We start from the raw sequence: 20,986 nt of genomic DNA on the forward strand, positions 1-20,986 counted from the left end.
AGACTTCTGACATTCCACGCCCCGATACGTAGAACGTTATCCTTTCGTAGGTTATTCAGTCTTTTTCTCGTGCTCAGCAAGGCAGTCCTCTGCCGGAGATCCGAATGGGGGACTAGTCAGGGATCTTCTGCCAATGGAGAGATCATCACGACACTTTTTCAGATACAGACCACGTGTCCCGTGGATGCACAATGTGTGTCTTTAATGCAGTGGTTTCCATTTTAGGAGCATTTCCGTACACCATGAGCAGGAGAATACGTTGAATCTCTATCCGCTCCTTCGACCTCTTTCACAAGGCCATTGGCGGAATAAGTGTGACTTCTTATTCCGGAAGTCATCGGCCGCCAATGTTGGTGTTTTTCAGTCGAAATTTAAGCACAGGCAGGATTTGAACCCGGGACCGAGGACGTTTTCATTGCTAATCATACACTATACCCCTACACCACACGTGTAGTAACCGTAGCAAATTTCTGCAGCTATAGAATTTGGTGGAGGAACTCATCATAAACCACGCGCGCAGTAAAAATGGATTTGCACTGTCACGGAATAATCTGTAGACACTAAGAGTCGCTTACCATAGCGGCAGTGTCGTCTGCGTGCCACTCTCATATACGACAGAGTATCTGAAAATGTTAATAATACTGAAAAAGGTACAACTTTCTGAAGTACTCTTTGGTCATCTCAGGTGTTAAGTTATCTCCATAACAAATACCATCGGAATCGCTTCAGCGATAGAGTCGTGAAAGCGTAACAGATGTTTCCAGAATGAGATTTTCACGCTGCAGCGGAGTGTGCGCTGATATGAAACTTCCTGGCAGATTAAAACTGTGTGCCCGACCGAGACTCGAACTCGGGACCTTTGCCTTGCGCGGGCAAGTGCTCTACCAACTGAGCTACCGAAGCACGACTCACGCCCGGTACGGGCGAATGGCTTTATTGGCAGGGAGACCCCGGTTGAGATGTTCGTGAGCTTGGTGCAAGTATTTTTATTTGAGGGCACTTCGGTGACTTGCTCGCCGATGATGATAACATGATGAGGAGGACAATCCACACATTCAGACGGGAGCAGAGAAAAACCGACCCGGGTGAGAACTGAACCCGGGAACCCATGACCGGGAAACAGCAACGGTAACCGCACGAGCCTGGACTGTTAAAACAAAATTCAACGCAGGAAGGAAGTTATAAGAGACGCATGACTCTCAGCGACTAAAATATGACGTGCTTGTGACTGATATTAGTAAAGAAGTATGGATTACACACATAGAGGGTCGTATAAGCATTGTATTCATTACGTTGCATCGTCTTATGTAGAACATATCAAACAGTAAAAACATTTTCACAAATGTGTTCAAAAGTGGAAGAATAAATAGCTTTTTCAAAGAGCAACTATTGTTCCATATTTCGCGTTGCATGTATTCTTCAAAGCAATAAATATAGATATTAATCGGCCGTAATTCAAAAGTTAAGTGTGGATTTACAGTTTCAGAAATAGGTCAGACTATGCATCTTTCCATTAGTATCTATGCCGCTCTCACCAAAGCCGTGGAATATGTCGTTTACTGCTAGATGAATGAATACTTACGCAAATTCAACGTATATGAGAAGTATGTTTGTTTTCATAACCACCATATACCCCATTCACGAGAGAAAAATGAAATATGTCTGTCAACACTATTAGTAAGCTAGCCGCAACGTACTTTGTCCCGATAATGTTAATACCGTCGTTACATAACGCTTCACAAGAGTCACACTAAGATTTTCTTGTTGTGTTTCTTGAAACGTGATTTAGGTTGAAAGTGTACGTCTGCTCTTTTGTGCTTATGGCCTCTGTGTAATTGGCTGCGAGCTGCTTTCTGCGATAAAAAATCTACTTTATTGGCATTATGGTCACGATATTCAGAAAGTGGTAGGTTATATAATAGATCTGATGCTCTTTGGCCATCACACCGTGTATCTTTCACATGGTGGATGCACGGCGGAACAGAGCCAAGATAAACCCCGCGCAAAAACCTTTCGCATAAATGGAATTATTTAACAAGACCTGTACATGAAACTTCCTGGCAGATTAAAACTGTGTGCCGGACCGAGACCAGAACTCGGGACCTTTGCCTTTCGCGGGCAAGTGCTCTACCAACTGAGCTACCCAAGCACGACTCACGCCACGTCCTCACAGTTTTACTTCTGCCAGTACCTCGTCTCCTACGTTCCAAACTTTACAGAAGTTCTCCTGCGCACCTTGCAGAACTAGCACTCCTGAAAGAAAGGATATTGCGGGGACATGGCTTAGCCACAGCCTGGGGGATGTTTCCAGAATGAGATTTTCCAGCAATTTTGATTCATATATTCAGATTCATATACAGATTGTCCCAGGAGGAATAGTCAGCATTCAGGTATATGACAGTAACTGTCATTTGAACTGGACCTATCTACTTGTTACCTACCATACTGCGCAAAGCACTGATCGAAAAACGAACTTGGAAATTGTTTTCTATTGCAGCGTGTGTATTTTCCTGCGACCATCGATGATTGTTCTGTGTGTTGTTGATTCCATAATGTGTAGATGCGGTTTCATGAGTGGATAGTGTTAACGAAAGGATTTCCGCCTACGTGAAGTTTATGGGAACGTTGCATGTCAAACGGGTGCAAGTTTTACGCGCGTAATGTTCGCCATACACGTGTTTGTGGAAAATTGACAGGTGCAGAAAATCGCCATGTACTGGTAGTAGGACTACGCTGCACCATTTCAACAGTGTGTTGCTGTTCGTGCACAGGTTATTGAGCTAAACGTTCAGGAGAAAAATAGGGACTTCTGAGGATGCCTGTCTTTCCCAGCGCCACTCATAAGAAATGTGCGTGGTTTCATCCCTGGCGTCGCTGTTCTGACCTCCATCGCACAAGCATCGAAAGAATGGATAAATTTTGGTTAAGAGTGGGTGTGACAATATTCAGATCGTCTGACACGCCCACGGTGGCGTTGGGAAGGATTGTGAAATTTGTTGCCAAACATCATTAACCCACCTTACACGTCACATGGACTTCCGTGCTGTGGCTTTTTGTCGCATGCGTCGTCAGCTTGAAGTCTGAAGCGTCGTCGAGCCCGAGGGTGACGTGGCAAGGCGGCACGCTTTTGCTCCATTACAGCGGTAGGCTGTACACACTTTTGAGCCAAATTTCAAACATAAGCGCCCCAATGGGCGGGCGTTAGGGGGTTCCGAGAAAGTAATCCTTTAATTCTGTTGCGAAACGTCGATTAGATTGTAGGTTAGCATACTGTTTGATAACGAGGTCATTACAAATGTATCACCACCTCGTGTTGAGCTATAACGGGTACAGGGAATTTGCCATAGCCTATCGAAAGGAACCATTCTGGCAGTTGTTTCAAGTGATTTAGAGAAAACCCGCAGAAAACCAAAATCTGATCGGTGGGGCGGATTTGATGCGATGTGATTTAACCAGGAAGACAAAACAACTGCGGTCTTAGCCTCTTGTTACCCGCATCGAGACCAAGTTTGTTGTTGCTATCTCTCCTGGTTATTCTATAAAAGGCAACCAGCTCTCTCAAATAGTATGAGTCCCTTTACTACATGTACATTACCTACAGTTTATTCAAGAGTTAATCACCCAAATATAAGGGGCGTTCAAAAAGAAACGAGCCGGAGGTACAATTATAGATAGCAGTCCCTGTATGTTAGAAGTAATGACCCTGGCTGTTGAGACACTTGTCCCACTGTGATACAAGGCAGTGAATGGCCGTCTCATAAAATTACTGGGGCTGCGATGTTAACCAGCTCCGCAAGTACAGCTGGACGCCGCCGTCCAAGGTGAACTGTTTGTCCCTCAGGGCCTTTTTAAGGGGACCAAAAATGGGATAATCACAGGGACAACAGTGAATGCCCAGCGTTACTCGCAAACCTTGACCACCCTTCACCAAGCGATCAAATAAAAACGACCAGGCAATGTCATCCATCGGGGCATTCTGCTCCACGACATTACAAAGCCTCATACGGCCAACACAGTCGCGGCACTCCTGCAGAAATTCAAATAGGAGGTTCTCTGCCACCCTCCATACGGTCACCGAGCGAGGTGGCGCAGTGGTTAGACACTGGACTCGCATTCGGGAGGACGACGGTTCAATCCCGCGTCCGGCCATCCTGATTTAGGTTTTCCGTGATTTCCCTAAATCGCTCCAGGCAAATGCCGGGATGGTTCCTTTCAAAGGGCACGGCTGACTTCCTTCCCCGTCCTTCCCTAATCCGATGAGACTGATGACATCGCTGTCTGGTCTCCTTCCCAAAGTCAGGACCTCTCTCCCTGTGATGAAGCCGATTTTGGTCCCCTTAAAAAGGCTCTGAGGGGCAAACGATTCACCTCCGCAGCCCCAGGGAATTTTATGAGACAGCCATTCACCGCCTTGTGTCACAGTGGAACAAGTGTCTCAACAGCCAGGGTCAATACTTCTTAGATACAAGTACTGGTTTCTGTAATTATGCCTCCGGCTCGTTTCGTTTTGGACTCCCCTTATATATTATGCCTTTTGGCGTCCAGTTCTTCTCTTTGGAAGATTTAAGTGTGATGGAGTGTATGGAGCAAACAGTAACGGAAACAAGAGAGAAATTTGGAGTAGGAATTAAAATCCATGGAGAAGAAATAAAAACTTTGATGTTTCCCGATAACACTGTAATTCTTTCAGAGGCAGCAAAGGACCTGGAAGAAAAGTTGAATGGAATGGACAGTGCATTGAAAGGAGGATATAAGATGAACATTAACAACAGCAAAACGAGGATAATGGAATGTAGTCGAATTAAATCAGGCGATCCTGGGGAAATTAGATCGAGAAATGAGTCACTTAAAGTAGTAGTTGAGTTTTGCTCTTTGGGTAGCAAAAAACTGATGATGGTCGAAGTAGAGAGGATATAAAATGGAGACTAGCAATGGCAAAAAAAGCGTTTCTGAAGAAGAGAAATTTGTTAACATCGAGTATAGATTTAAGTGTCAGAAAGTCTTTCCTGAAAGTATTTGTATGAAGTGTAGCCATGTACGGAGGTGAAAAATGGACGATAAATAGTTCGGAAGATTACGAAATGTGGTGCTACAGAAGAATGCTGAAGATTAGATGGGTAGATCACGTAACTAATGAGGTCGTACTGAATAGCATTGGGGAGAACAGGAATCTGTGGCACAATCTGACTAAAAGAAGGGATCGGTTGGTAGGACGCATTCTGAGGCATCAAGGGATCCCAATTTAGCACTGGAGGTAACCGTGGAGGGTAAAAATGGTAGAGGGAGACCAAGAGGTGAATACACTAAGCAGATTCAGAAGGATGTAGGCTGCAGTAGTTACTCGGAGATGAAGAAGCTTGCACAGGATAGAGTAGCATGGAGAGCTGCATTAAACCAGTGTCTGGACTGAAGAGAATAACAACAACAAAAACAGTTGCATCCTCCGTCCCACATAGTCTGCACTAATGGGCTTCTTATTGTGTACTAATCGTTGCACGCGTTTCCTGAAGTTTCTGTGTCCAGTCGTTAGACCTATCAGGCGTTTAATCAGTCTTCTGTTGAAGCTCAGGTGTACGGATTTGGATTGTTTGGGGGAGGAGACAAAACTGCGGGGTTATCGGTCTCATCGGATTAGGGAAGGATGGGGAAGGAAGTCGGCCGTGCCCTTTAAGAGGAACCATCCCGGCATTTGCCTGGAGCGATTTGGAGAAATCACGGGAAACCTAAATCAGGATGGCCGGACGCGGGATTGAACCGTCGTCCTCCCGAATGCGAGTCCAGTGTGCTAACCACTGCGCCACCTCGCTCGGTTCAGGTGTACGGAACGTCTCTTAAAACATGGTTTCGCTATCAATACCTTGTCTTGTTTTTGTTTTTTTGGTGTTAGTCTAATATTCTACTTGCAACCCTCTGATGCAGCTACGTAATTTAGATTTTACCAGTGCCTTAGTTTCCGATCCAACAAATGGAGTCATCACCGCTGTCATGGCCAGACTATCGGTTTGCTCGTTAACCACTAATTTGTGGCTGGGCTGGTTTATTACCCTGCTTCTTTCCTCTAGTCTCTTAAGGCTTTCATGGTGTTCTGCCACGAGTTTTGATCTCGTTGCAGGGGCTGATGGAGATTTCGGAGCGGCTTGGCTGCCTGAATGAATACAGATGCTACGATCCTTGAAACACCTACATAGATCTTCCTCCGCACATACTCTGAGAGCGAATATCTCCGCTTATAATTCCGTAGCCATCTTTCCTAGAGAAACTGCGCTCTCCAGTTGGGACTGAACCCCATATTCCCGGCCCCAGCATCTTCGTTTCTTCTGGATCCTTCACTAAACCAGACTAAATCACAAGAACGGTACCACTTTTTTTTTCACTAGCTGCTTATATTTTATGACCCACCGTCTAATTTCTTATGGTGGGTTGTATGTTGCCACTTAGCCGCTGTGACTGGGTCCGGGGTCCGGAGTGACTGAAAATAACACCACACCGGCTCCCGCCCCCACTCACACCGTTGCCTTTGTCCCGCCACGTGGAGGCGGGCTCTATTTGTTTAGATCCATTTGATATCCTTTTTGTGCAGCATTAGAAAAACTTATACCTAATACGAAATCAAGTAAGATATTAATAAACAAAACGAAATTAAATATTTAGAAAGAAGGAGGGAAGAGAATTGAATAGAGAAGGGATAGGTATAATATTGCCCGTCACCTGGTTGTGGGCGGCGGCCCGGGTCTTGGAATGACCCTGGCCGTCGCTCACCATGCCTTTAACATCTACCATCCTAAAAACTAACTTAACTAGAAGAGATTAGGGTACGTTAAAGCTAGAAACTAAGACTGAGACCTCCATGTCCAGCCTGCTAAGCTATTTACGAAATACAATAGAGAGGTATCTGATTTTGTGCTTGGCTCAAAGTTGCTAGTGAGAGGGTACTTGTGGTAAAAGTAATAAGGTAATGACGCTAACGGTTTGTGTTGAGCCTACAGGGCTCCTAGTAGAGTACATCAGGCGCAAGCACCTCCCGGCTCCGCCGACAACACGACCTGAACAGTGGTTTTCCCCGATCTACCATAGGTATCCGTCGGGTTGGCCTCAAAAGAGAGGAACCACAATTAAGATCCTTCCATCCAGGCCGTGCGTCGCCTTTTACCAGGGGACGTAGGTCCCTTGAAGAGGTACCTAGCTTTAAGCTCTTATTAGACATGGAGATGCTGTTAACTATTTACATGTAAGGCGCAATCTGTTTTTAGGTACCGTGGTTCTTTTTTCCACCGCTCACTCCTTCCTACGGTTACATAGAAAGGATTACTGAAAAGCTGGGGAGTAATTGTATAGTCAGCCAACATTTTCCCTTGCAGCGGGACGGGTATTTGATCTACGATACTTCTAAATGCAAGTCCAACGTCGGAGTCGCTGTGCCACATCATTCAGTCTATACTCAGAAGCGGACCAAACGTTCCTTTGTAAATAAATAAATTAAGGCTTACCTCACACGAAAAAACCTGAGATAAACACGTTACTAAAATTTCGCAAGATACTATCAGCAAACGTATCTTTGCAACAGAGCAATATTTACCAACTTCATAAGAAAAATTCTGAATTCCACTTCGTCTGAGAAATAATTTTCAATAGCTTGATCGCCCACTGTAGAATGGAGGGCCATGAGAAATGATGTGTAGTCTCGACTTTGGAGTACATAATCACTGAAGCAATCCGAAAAGTGAAATTATGAAATTGTGAATCGCTGTATTTTCCACCTTAACTGTGGTGATGTGACAAAAATTGAAACAGTAATCTCAAAGAGGTAAATATGGTGAAGACCAATGAACTTAAATGGACTGTAAGACTCGTTTCGTAACGATATGACAATTAATAATGATAAGTGCTTATAATTTCGGCAACTTAAGGCTAGAGCTCCCCATATTGGAAGTTGCTGGGTCAATGGTATAACACTTAACAACATAGTATTTATATGTGACATTATACTTCAGGCTAACTTAATCGAGAACACATTCCATCGTAAGCGATTTCACCTATAAACTTCGTTTAGTAGGTCTGAGAATAATCCCTTCTACAACCAAACTTATGTCCAAGAAATAGATCTTTTTAGAAGATGTTTGCATTGATGACATACTTCTGGAAAATATCCGACATACATACCATACGACTTGTAAGTATGAAGAATGATATATATTCAGGAACCTCCTGGCTCATGGAACTATTGTGAGATTGCAGAAATTTGGGAACAACCGTCAGTCTTCAGGGGAAAGATACAGTAACGATAAAAGAGGACAAGTTGAATAAGTCTGTTACAAATGCCAGTGGCTAACCACATTACCAGAAAAGATTACAAGTGACGAATAAAACTGGTGCTGGAAGGGTGTTCGAGGAGCAGATGAAGAAACAAGGAAAGGCTACTAAATCAGAGGCTAGAATGGCCGTAAATCACTGGAGTTATTTACCACAGGAAAGTTCAACGTCTCACTAGCTGGGGAGGTCTTCTAACGGACGCCTTCATTGTGTGACTTTATAAGTATTTTTTCCAAATCTTTGACAACGTGACAGTTTCAGTTATTTGGCCAGTTAGGATTTTTCCTGAGAGTAGTCCAGACGTATGTGCTACAGTTAACGATTTAATTAATTTGCTCTGCTGATGGTATCATGTGCTCGTTGGCAAGTGAGGGCACATTCAGCTGCTTTCATTATCTGCTGATTGTGCACCATTAACTAAGAATAGATTTCCCCATACAACAAACTCAAGAACTCGAGACAGTTTCTTGGTTTTCGAGGGTTGGCCAAATCAGAAAGAGTTTTCTGTTATGATGTGGTCTGGGGTGTTAATAATGGATCAAATCAGGACTGAATTGCTAAAAGCTTTATTTGAACACCTGTTGAAGGCTACCCCACTCTTGACATGGAGAAGGGCTCTCTGTAATGAGGAAGATACGAGGGTCACTCCAAAAGAAATGCACACTATTTTTTTAATCCATCTTTTATTCTACATATTTGAAAGTTTTACAGTGTGCACATACACCCTTTAGGAACAATATTTTCATTTCTCCACATAATTTCCATCGCTATCAACTGCCTTACGCCATCTTGGAACCAGCGCCTGTATACCCGCACGGTAAAATTCTGGACCGACCTGTTGGAGCCACTGTTTGGGAGTGTGCACAAGGGAGTCATCATCTTCAAACGTTGTGCCACGAAGAGAGTCTTTCAGTTTCCCAAAGATAGGATAGTCACATGGAGCCAGGTCAGGACTGTAAGGCGGGTGCTTCAGTGTTGTCCATCCGAGTTTTGTGATCGCTTCCATGGTTTTTTGACTGACAAGTGGCCGTGCATTGCCGTGCAACAGCAAAACATCCTGCTTTTGCCGATGTGGCCAAACATGATTCAGTCCAGCCTGAAGTTTCTTCAGTGTCGTCACATATGCCTCAGAATTTATGGTGGTTCCACTTGGCATGATGTCCACAAGCAAGAGTCCTTCGGAATCGAAAAACACCGTAGCCGTAACTTTTCCAGCAGAAGGTGTGATTTTGAATTTTTTTTCTTTGGTGAATTTGCATGATGCCACTCCATTGATTGCTTCGTCTCTAATGAAAAATGATGGAGCCATGTTTCATCACTTGTTAATATTCTTCCAAGAAATTCATCTCCACCATTCTCGTACTGTTCCAAAAGCTCGCTGCATACCGTTTTTCTTGTTTCTTTGTGAGCCACTGTCAACATCCTGGGAACCCACCTGGCACTAACGTTTTTTAATGAAAACACTTTCAGTATTCTGCAGCCACTTCCTTCCCCTATCCCAACGTAACGTGACAATTCGTTCACTGTGATGCGTCTGTCAGCAGTCACCAATTCGTCAACTCTCTGCACAATGTCTGGAGTGTGTGCAGTACGAGGCCTGCAGCTGCGAGGACAATCCTCAATATTGCCGTGCCCGCTTTCGTCACGTAACCTGCTTGCCCACCTACTAACTGTACTGCGATCGACAGCAGCATCCTCATACACGTTTTTCAAAGTCTTGTGGATGTTTCCCACTGTCTCGTTTTCACAGCACAGGAATTCTGTGACAGCACGTTGCTTCTGACGAACGTCAAGAGCAGCAGCCATTTTGAAGACATGCTGTGACGGCGCCACTCACGGGAACAGGTTGAACTAAGTTTGAAAACAAGCGGGAAGGATGTATCTACCCACTGTAAAACTTTTACACATGCAGGACGAAAACTGTGTTTTTACAAAAACAGTGTGCATTTCTTTTGGAGTGACCCTCGTATGTAGCACACGCAGCGAGGTAAGGAAAGAAGATTAAAGCGTTTCAGAAGTCTTTGTTTAGACAGAGAGATTGTGGTACAGAGTAAAGAGAACCAAAGTCAATTTTTCGATGTTCCTCAGTGGTATACATGTGAAAAGCGCCATAGAAACCCCAAATTTTATACTACGCTAACGAGTAAGCTGTTTTGTTGGTGCCAGATGATGAACGTTTCCATCGCAAGAGAGCGTTTTGATTGAGCTTAATGACTGGTGGCCTCACTTACAGGAAGCTGAAGACATAATTAGTGTAGGAAACAGATTAGATTAGGCGCGTTAAGACAGCGAAAAGTTACACTATCCTTCAAAAATTATCCCGAAGGCCCCTATGTAATGCGGAATTGTTGAGTAGATTTCACGAGAGAAGGAGCTGCCAGTATAAGAGCAGACTGGGAGTGCTGTGTCACCAGTGGAGAGGCAGTAACAGCAGATGGGCCGGGCTGAAGAACTGAGCGACTTCGGACGTGGACTAGCCGTTGGAAGTAGCAGGAGTAACAAATGTATCAGGGAAATTTCAACCCTTCTAAAGTTGCCCTTGTCGACTGTTGGTGGTAAGATTGTGAAGAGGAAACGCGAGGGCGCAACAACATACACTCCTGGAAATTGAAATAAGAACACCGTGAATTCATTGTCCCAGGAAGGGGAAACTTTATTGACAGATTCCTGGGGTCAGATACATCACATGATCACACTGACAGAACCACAGGCACATAGACACAGGCAACAGAGCATGCACAATGTCGGCACTAGTACAGTGTATATCCACCTTTCGCAGCAATGCAGGCTGCTATTCTCCCATGGAGACGATCGTAGAGATGCTGGATGTAGTCCTGTGGAACGGCTTGCCATGCCATTTCCACCTGGCGCCTCAGTTGGACCAGCGTTCGTGCTGGACGTGCAGACCGCGTGAGACGACGCTTCATCCAGTCCCAAACATGTTCAATGGGGGACAGATCCGGAGATCTTGCTGGCCAGGGTAGTTGACTTACACCTTCTAGAGCACGTTGGGCGGCACGGGATACATGCGGACGTGCATTGTCCTGTTGGAACAGCAAGTTCCCTTGCCGGTCTAGGAATGGTAGAACGATGGGTTCGATGACGGTTTGGATGTACCGTGCACTATTCAGTGTCCCCTCGACGATCACCAGTGGTGTACGGCCAGTGTAGGAGATCGCTCCCCACACCATGATGCCGGGTGTTGGCCCTGTGTGCCTCGGTCGTATGCAGTCCTGATTGTGGCGCTCACCTGCACGGAGCCAAACACGCATACGACCATCATTGGCACCAAGGCAGAAGCGACTCTCATCGCTGAAGACGACACGTCTCCATTCGTCCCTCCATTCACGCCTGTCGCGACACCACTGGAGGCGGGCTGCACGATGTTGGGGCGTGAGCGGAAGACGGCCTAACGGTGTGCGGGACCGTAGCCCAGCTTCATGGAGACGGTTGCGAATGGTCCTCGCCGATACCCCAGGAGCAACAGTGTCCCTAATTTGCTGGGAAGTGGCGGTGCGGTCCCCTACGGCACTGCGTAGGATCTTACGGTCTTGGCGTGCATCCGTGCGTCGCTGCGGTCCGGTCCCAGGTCGACGGGCACGTGCACCTTCCGCCGACCACTGGCGACAACATCGATGTACTGTGGAGACCTCACGCCCCACGTGTTGAGCAATTCGGCGGTACGTCCACCCGGCCTCCCGCATGCCCACTATACGCCCTCGCTCAAAGTCCGTCAACTGCACATACGGTTCACATCCACGCTGTCGCGGCATGCTACCAGTGTTAAAGACTGCGATGGAGCTCCGTATGCCACGGCAAACTGGCTGACACTGACGGCGGCGATGCACAAATGCTGCGCAGCTAGCGCCATTCGATGGCCAACACCGCGGTTCCTGGTGTGTCCGCTGTGCCGTGCGGGTGATCATTGCTTGTACAGCCCTCTCGCAGTGTCCGGAGCAAGTATGGTGGGTCTGACACACCGGTGTCAATGTGTTCTTTTTTCCATTTCCAGGAGTGTATAAGGTCAGGTAGACTTCGTGAAGTAATGGACAGGGACACCGAGCGTTGCAGAAGTTGGTTGTAAAAAAGAAAAAAAAAATCTCATGAAATCAACGGAAGGGATCACTCGTGAGTTCCAAAGTGCAAGCGGCAGCCAAGCTGGCGCGATGACTGTGCGTAGGGGGTTAAAACGAATGGGGTACAATGAATCAGCGACACCTCATACGCCACACATTTCTGTACTCAGAGCTAAGCGACACCTGAGGTAGTGGGCAGTGGATTACTGGAAATGAGTGATTTGGAGTGACGAATTACGCTATGCCCTGTGGATATGTCGAATGCTTGGAAACCGTTACCTGCCGTTACGTGCACTGCCAACAATAAACTACGGTGGAACTGGCGTTACTTTATGGGAGTGTTTTTCGTGGCTAGTTTGTGGTCTACATACTAAGCTTAAGGAAAAGCTAAATGCAGAAGGATATGAACACATTTTTTAGCATTATATACTGCGCACAGTAGAGTAACAGTCTGTGAGGCAGTGGTTTGTGGACAATAACATTGCCGAAATGGTCTGATCTGCCTAGAGTTCCGACCTGAACGCAGTGGAACACCTTTGCGATGAGTTAGGACGTTGACTTGACTCCAGCTCCAATCGTCACTACCTTATCTGGTTTCGGCTCTTGAGGAGGAATGCACTGCAGCCATATTCCTCCTGACCTTGAGACGCCTTAGCAGAGTTCAAGGCTGTTTCAAGGCAAATTGTAGACACAGGCCATATCAGTGTTTTTAATAGGCCTCCGGATACTTTTCATCAGTTAGCATATGTGTAGTAAAGCAGATATGGTACCCATATTTTCGAGTATGACTAGACAATAATTAATTTGAGACTAATCAACTTACTTAATTTGTTTTCAATCCACAATGAAGAGAAACAGCCTGTTGGCTTTTGTCTCGGGTCCTTCGGTCGACGTTTGCTTGATGATTTTTCTAACGTCTCGCCAGCCACTCGTGCTTGCGAAACGTCAGAAGAATCAAGAGACAAACATCAACAGAAGAACCCGAGACAGAAGCCAAAAGGTAGTTTGTCAAAAAATGGCCACGAAAGTCTCAAAAATTTTACAAAAAAATGATGAGGTTTTGTACTTGAAGAACAATGATTGTAACCTCTAATTTCTAGATGGCCTTTTGCCTTGAAACACAGTTTACACTTTGTTTCAAGTTCAGTGATCCTTGAAGATAGCGCTCAGACTGAGAAAACAGAGATCAAAACATAACTCATATTTTCAGTATTCTTTTGGCAAGTACATATATATACACCTGGAATAGTCTCTTTCAAATTCTGAAGGTAACAGGGGTAAAATACAGGGAGCGAAAGGCTATTTACAATTTAGACAGAAACCAGATGGCAGTTATTAGAGTCGAGGGGCATGAAAGGGAAGCAGTGGTTGGGAAGGGAGTGAGACAGGGTTGTAACCTCTCCCCGATGTTATTCAATCTGTATATTGAGCAAGCAGTAAAGGAAACAAAAGAAAAATTTGAAGTAGGAATTAAAATCCAGGGAGAAGAAATAAAAACTTTGAGGTTCATCGATGACATTGTAATTCTGTCACAAACAGCAAAGGACCTAGAAGAGCAGCTGAACGGAATGGACATGGTCTTCAATGGAGGATATAAGATGAACATCAACAAAAGTAAAAAGAGCATAATGGAATGCAGTAGAATTAAATCGGGTGATACTGCGGGAATTAGATTAGGAAATGATACGCTTAAAGTAGTAAATGAATATTGCTATTTGGGGAGCAAAATGACTGATGATGGTCGAAGTAGAGAGGATATAAAAGGAAGACTGGCAATGCCAAGGAAAGCATTTCTGAAGAAGAGAAATTTGCTGACATCGAGTATAGATTCAAGTGTCAGGAAGTCGATTCTGAAAGTATTTATATGCAATGTAGCCATGTATGGAAGTGAAACATGGACTATAAATAGTTTAGACAAGAAGAGAATAGAAGCTTTCGAAATGTGGTGCTACAGAAGAATGCTGAAGATTAGATGGGTAGATCACATAACTAATGAGGAGGTATTGAATAGAATTGGAGAGAAGAGAAATTTGTGGCACAACTTGAGTAGAAGAAGGAACCGGTTGGTAGGGTATATTCTGAGCCATCAAGGGATCACCAATTTAGTATTGGAGGGGAGCGTGGAGGGTAAAAATCGCTGAGGGAGACCCAGAGATGAATACACTAAACAGATTCAGAAGGATATAGGTTGCAGTAGGTACTGGGAGATGAAGAACCTTGCACAGGATAGAGTAGCATGGAGAGCTGCATCAAACCAGTCTCTGGACCGAAGACCACAACAATATATATATATATATATGAGCTTTGTAAAAGGTTTCAGCACTCTTGGAATTTAATGTGATATACAGCAAATGGCGCACTTGGCGGTCGGCACGCAATTGGTTCAAACGGCTCTGAGCACTATGGGACTTAACTTCTGAGGTCTTCAATCGGCACGCAATTGCTCGACCCAATTCACGACAAAAATATACGTTGCAAAACATAGTCCCTCCAATCAGTCTCGCCAGCGAGTTTAATAGAAACATGAATTTTTTTAAAAAAAAAACGAGGCTCTGACAACGCTGTAACTTCATGGAATCTGCACTGTGCTGGAGCTGTCCCCTTAGCTCAGTGAGACGAGGCAATGCCGTGGGGAACGGCTATGCAGGCTCACCGATGCCCGAGTCGCATGCGAACTAAACTTCTTTCCTCAGTTGAAGCATCAGGTTGTATTCATTTTGCAGCTCCACAATATGTATTCTTTCTGTTACTGTTCTCTTTATTTAGACATTTAAACATAACATCCACTTCTTACAGACGTAAATAACCACTGTACTTCGTTCGTAGCCCAAAGAACGATAATACAAAACTGTGGATGTGGTAACATCATCTGTATCCAATGAGGGGGAAAAACTACAATAGGTAAGCTACACTAGATTACACATTATGCTATGCACAATAATTCGGTTCTGTACGCCTATCTTCACAGACCCGGTGTGTAGACGTATGGACAACGTTCACCTTAGAGAAGATGTTCAAGCCGACCACCCTGCATTTGCAGACATTTCGCCACTCGCTGGATCATACTTTGCTGGACCCTACGCAACACACCTGCACCCACCAGTGCTGAAGCGGCATGTGCTCGAGCTATCAGATTGAGTACATCCATGGGTGGAGTACTATAAACGTGTTCTTTAAGTGACCCACAAATAAAAGTCTAGTGGATTAAGGTCTGGGGAACATGGAAGGCACATGATTGGACCTCCACCACCAATCCGTTTTGTCCGCAGCTCGTGGTCGTGCGGTAGCGTTCTCACTTCCCACGCCCGGGTTCCCGGGTTCGATTCCCGGCGGGGTCAGGGATTTTCTCTGCCTCGTGATGACTGGGTGTTGTGTGCTGTCCTTAGGTTAGTTAGGTTTAAGTAGTTCTAAGTTCTAGGGGACTGATGACCATAGATGTTTAGTCCCATAGTGCTCAGAGCCATGTTTGAGCCAATCCATTTTCCTGGAAACGCTACAATTAAATAGCTACGCATAATCATTCCAAGGTGTTGCAATACACCATCATGCTGAAATCGCTGTTGTCGCCTAACACAAAGTGGAACGTTTTCTAATACGTCAGGCATGTATTGCAAAGAAACGTACGATACAACGATACCGGGGCGCATTCAACTTGTCCGGCGATAGATAAGGGCCAACAGTACTTCTCACACGATTCCAGCCCACAGGTTTATGCCAAAGCGTGCCTGAACGCCACATGCGTGGGTCGTGTTCCTACAAATAACGGCTGTTGTGGAGGTTGAAAACGTATTTACGATTGAATTTAGATTCGTCAGTCTATATCACGTTATTTTAAAACATTCGTTATCATCCACTTGGAGCAAAAGCCATTCAAAAAACGGTTCTCATCGAATACGGTCTTCTAGTCGCTGGTATTGAGTTAACGTGTCATGATATGGATCCAGTTCTTCATCGTGCAGCACTTCGACAACCGGGCTTTGAGATATCTGGAACTGCCAAGCAATTTCGCGGGTACTTTGCCGAGTTGACCGGTGAACAGTTTAAAGAATCGCGTCCTCTGTTTGTGGAGTACGTCTCGTCCTTAGACGATCTCTGTCCATTACTTATAGACGAAGAGTACTGGTTTCCCGAAAGCCTTGCTGCAGGCGACGAAGAATATTATTATGGAGATGAAGTCTCTGAGGAAACCGTGCAGCATAAGCACGAGCAGCAGCAGATGGAGCAGCTTGGTTATCGCATGCACCCAGCACCAATGGCATATAGACGTATTGTGTACTCCATCGAGATGTCACCCTACATGCACTTGACGGGAGCAGTTATGGTTGTGCACTGTACGATTAATAGACACATGCATGCTGTTTAATGGACCCCACAGCCATGTAATAGGCTACTGTTATGTGACAAAATGATGACCTGCTTATAAGCGACAAGAAGTAGGGAAAGGACGCCTAACAAATAAAAATGGAACCTGAGGATTTGTTCCACAGCTCCGTGGTGGATGTGGGTTTGATGTTCCAGCAGTCTATTCAATGAGCTACGATGACTGATAGGGTAGTGGGCGTTGATACACGTCTCGCTGTACATTACGATATTTTGAACGATGTGACAGTGTTGACAACTCCTCGTTTTCTTTACTGTGTTTTCAAAATGCATCAATATGATTTTTCTAGGTAAATTTCTGCCTTCAATCTGTATGAGAAATCACGTACCGACTTCCAAGTATGGCATTTTTACTCCACCCTGCGTAATTCATTATGCATAAAACTAAGTACATTTAGCGAGTAAAAATCGGAATAGCTAATATTAATATGGACAAACTGTCTACATCTACGTGATTACTCAGCTATTCACAATAAAGTGCCTGGCAGAAGGTTCAATGAACCACCTTCAAGCTGTCTCTCTACCGTTCCACTCCCGAACGGCACGCAGGAAAAATGATCACTTAAATTTTAGTGTGGGAGCCCTGATCTCTCTTATTTTATCGTGATGATTATTTCTCCCTATTTAAGTGGGTGCCAACAAAATGTTTTCGCAATCGGAGGAGAAAACTGGTGATTGAAATTTCATGAGAAGATTCCATCGCAACGAAAAACGCCTTTGTTTTAATGATTGCCACTCAAATTCACGTATATGTCTGTGACACTATCTCCCCTGTTTCGCGATAATACAAAACGAGCTGCCCTTCTTTGTACTTTTTCAATGTCATCAATCAGTCCACCTGATGCGTATCCCACACCGCACAGCAATACTCCAGAATAGGGCGGACAAGCGTGGTGTAAGCAGTCTGTTTAGTAGACCTGTTGCACCTTCTAAGGGTTCTGCCAATGAATCGCAGTCTTTGGTTTGCTCTACCCACAATATTATCTATGCGATCGTTCTAATTTAGGTTATACATATTATTCCGTAGCCTTTTATACAAATTCCAAATATTTTAATTGAATTATTGCAATTGTAGTCACTGTGATTCTTGCTCAGTAGCTCAATGTGCATTAGACTCACCCCATACAGATGTACAAGCGAGCTTTTTATAGAATTTACTTCTAGTATACTTTCACATAGTAAAATTTCTTAACGTTATAAAGTATGTCTTACTTGTCATTACAGATGAAAAAAATGAACAAAAAATAGTAAAGCAGAAGAACGCCAAAACGTTACAATAATATTGCACAACTCTAATATAGGATTAAAGCGCGAACAGTATAAAAATAGACAATCTTAATAAAAAATAGTAAGCAGTGCTTATTATAATGATAAAGTGCATCAGTATGAAGAGCTCCTGTTTTGTTCTTCTTACTTATCGGTGCCAAGTTTCATATCTTCTGATAAATAAGAATTTTTATGAATTATTATCTAGCCACTGTAAACTAGCAACAACCTTGAAATCCTTATAAGTGCAGTAAAATATTGTTTTAGCTATATTCATCTATTAAAACTTATTTACTTGAGTTTTTTTGCATTGTAATAACAAAGTGCATAGATGCTGTTCTGTAAGTTTTTTCATTTGTGTGAGAGAATCATTTGAGTAATACTCATTCCCTAATAAAAATGACCTGGAATGCTCGAGCATATGTTCGATTTCCCTGGGCAATGACAAAATTAACATACGAAAACGAATTGAATTAGATACAGAGGTATTTGTCGAGAGTGTAGCACTGCACAGAGGCGAAACTTGTACGATAGGCAGTTTAGGCAAGAAGAGAGTAGAAGAAATGTGATGCTGAAAAAGACTGTTGAAGATTAGTGGGTATATCGCTAATGTAATGAAGAAGTACTGAACAGAATTTAGGAGAAAAGAAACTTGTGTTATAACTTGACTAAAAGAAGGTTTCAGTTGGAAGGACACATTCTGAGATATTGAGGAATCATCAGTTTGGTATTGGAGGGAAATGTGATCGTTAAAAATTGTAGAGGGAGACCAAGAGACGAATACAGTAAGCAGGTTCAAATGGATGTACGTTGCTGTGGTTATTCAGAGATGAAGAGGCTTGCACAGGATAGAATAGTGTAGAGAGCTGCGTCAAGCTGGTCTTCAAACTGAAGACCACAACTACTACTGCTACTACAACTACTATTACAACAAAAACATGCTGTTAATGGTGTTGGCTATCTTTCATTGTGATTAAAGTTTCTTGGGGTGGTGGCATCATTAAAAATGCTACGTTATTTTGTGGCACTCTTGACTGACTGAAAAAGTTCACATTTCGAAGAACAGAAAGTAACATTGAAAACTTTTCTATTTGTTGAAGTTACATATATAGAATAATGTATCACACAAACATACCCAAACATGTTGGTCACGGACATGTTTATATACAAATATGGCATTTACAAAGACTAAATACTGCCAAGGAATATATCTGACAGAGAAGTTGCAACTTGCACATAAATGTTACAACAGAAAGTTCATAGGACAGAAATGGTCCAACACTTGTTATATACGTTCAGTGAATATTAATGGTAATATATACAAACAAATGAAGAAAACAGATCATCTTATAATACGTAAATACTATGGTAGCAGTTATTTTGACAGTTTTCTGGCAATTTACATTATGTTAATTCTTTTGTACTGTGTAACAAACATGTGACGAAATACAGTTTTATATATGAAAATACAATGACAAAAGATATTGAACGATCTCTGTGATTGCTAGATGAATGTTTAAATTTGTAACTGCATGAACATGAATATGTTCAAGAAAAATATGTTACACGAAAAAGTGTTACTTGAAATAGTAGGCTGTTATATTTTGCTGTAGCATTTGATGTTATGTTAGTGGCTGAATGTTTTTACTGCCAACATCAACATGGTTTATTTATTTTGCAAAGTGGAGACGATGTGGGAAAAATTCTGCAGAAAGGTTGAATTTGCTAACTAACATTCTTCATTTCATAAAAGATATTGTGATCTGATTTTATGTATGTGTGTTTCTATTTCCTCAAGCAGATTCGTAAGGCTAATTTTTCTGCCTGGAACAATATTTGGAAATAGTCTTCAATGCATTTTAATTGATACCTGATATGAGTAGTATTCATTGCAAATGTGGGCTTTGATGTGTTATTTAGACATATGGCATCTATGTGTTATTCGAATAAGGTCCCGAAACTTCTCCCAGTTTGGCCTGTATAACAGGAAGGGCACCTTTAGCAACTGAGCTTATATATGGCTAATCCTTTATGGGGGGATTATTATTGCTGAATTTGTGAATAGCGAGTTGCTAGAATACATTGTTTATGTGAAATACTTCATACTTTTATTTTTAAACAGATTGGTTATCTGATAGGATAAGCTTCCATAAACAAGAATGTTAATACATTTTCTATTGATTGCTTTTGCCTCTGGTGCAAGCTACATGGATGTCTGGTGTGAAACTTCATTGTCTGACATTGTCTTGAGTTTATGTGACAGTTTTTCTATCATAGAAGGTCTGTATCCATTGTCTGAAGCTAGGGAGTTAATTACTGATTGATTTTGCCTCTGGTGCAGACTACAAGGATGTCTGGTTTGAAAGTTCATTGTCTGACATTGAATTGAGTTTATGTGATAGTTTTCCTATCATGGAAAGTCTGTATCCATTGTCTGAAGCCAGGGAGTTAATGATATTAAGTGCTTTTTGTTGTTCAATTGGTTCTAGTGAAAATTTACGTAGGCGACCTAAAAATGCAACTTCACTCTGGTTTGTGTAACAGGATGTGCCACTGATCCTGTATTCTCAAAATATGTTTGTTATTCTTCTTGGAGATTCAAAATCGAAGAAGTTGATACTGTTATTGACCTCACATTCTATGATAAAATTATCTTTCTTATGTGCACTGATCGGATTTGATAGTAATATATTAGTTTCATTATTTGTGCTGTCAAAGACAGTTTTTGTATCGTCTGTAGTGCATGATTTTGTTGTTAATGTAACTGTTAGCTTTGAAAAGTGTTTGCCCTATGTGGTTTATGTAGATATCTGCTAACATCCGAAAGAGACAGCTGCCCATTGCCAAACTGTCTCTCAGCTCGCACGTTTCGTCATTAAAACGGATGTAATAACAGATATAATGTAAGTAACTTAGTGACTTTACTTATCTCTGTCATGTTCAGTTTGTTATGT

At 43.2% G+C, this 20,986-nt stretch overlaps 1 non-coding gene across 1 annotated transcript; it reads right to left on the reverse strand.

Moving 5' to 3' along the window:
- Positions 1-829: 829 nt before the first annotated feature.
- On the reverse strand, positions 830-904 carry Trnaa-cgc. The gene has a single exon. It is a non-coding gene; the product is annotated as a tRNA-Ala (tRNA).
- Positions 905-20,986: the final 20,082 nt, after the last annotated feature.

This window comes from Schistocerca piceifrons, chromosome 2, assembly GCF_021461385.2.
Source record: "Schistocerca piceifrons isolate TAMUIC-IGC-003096 chromosome 2, iqSchPice1.1, whole genome shotgun sequence".
Lineage (NCBI taxonomy): Eukaryota > Metazoa > Arthropoda > Insecta > Orthoptera > Acrididae > Schistocerca > Schistocerca piceifrons.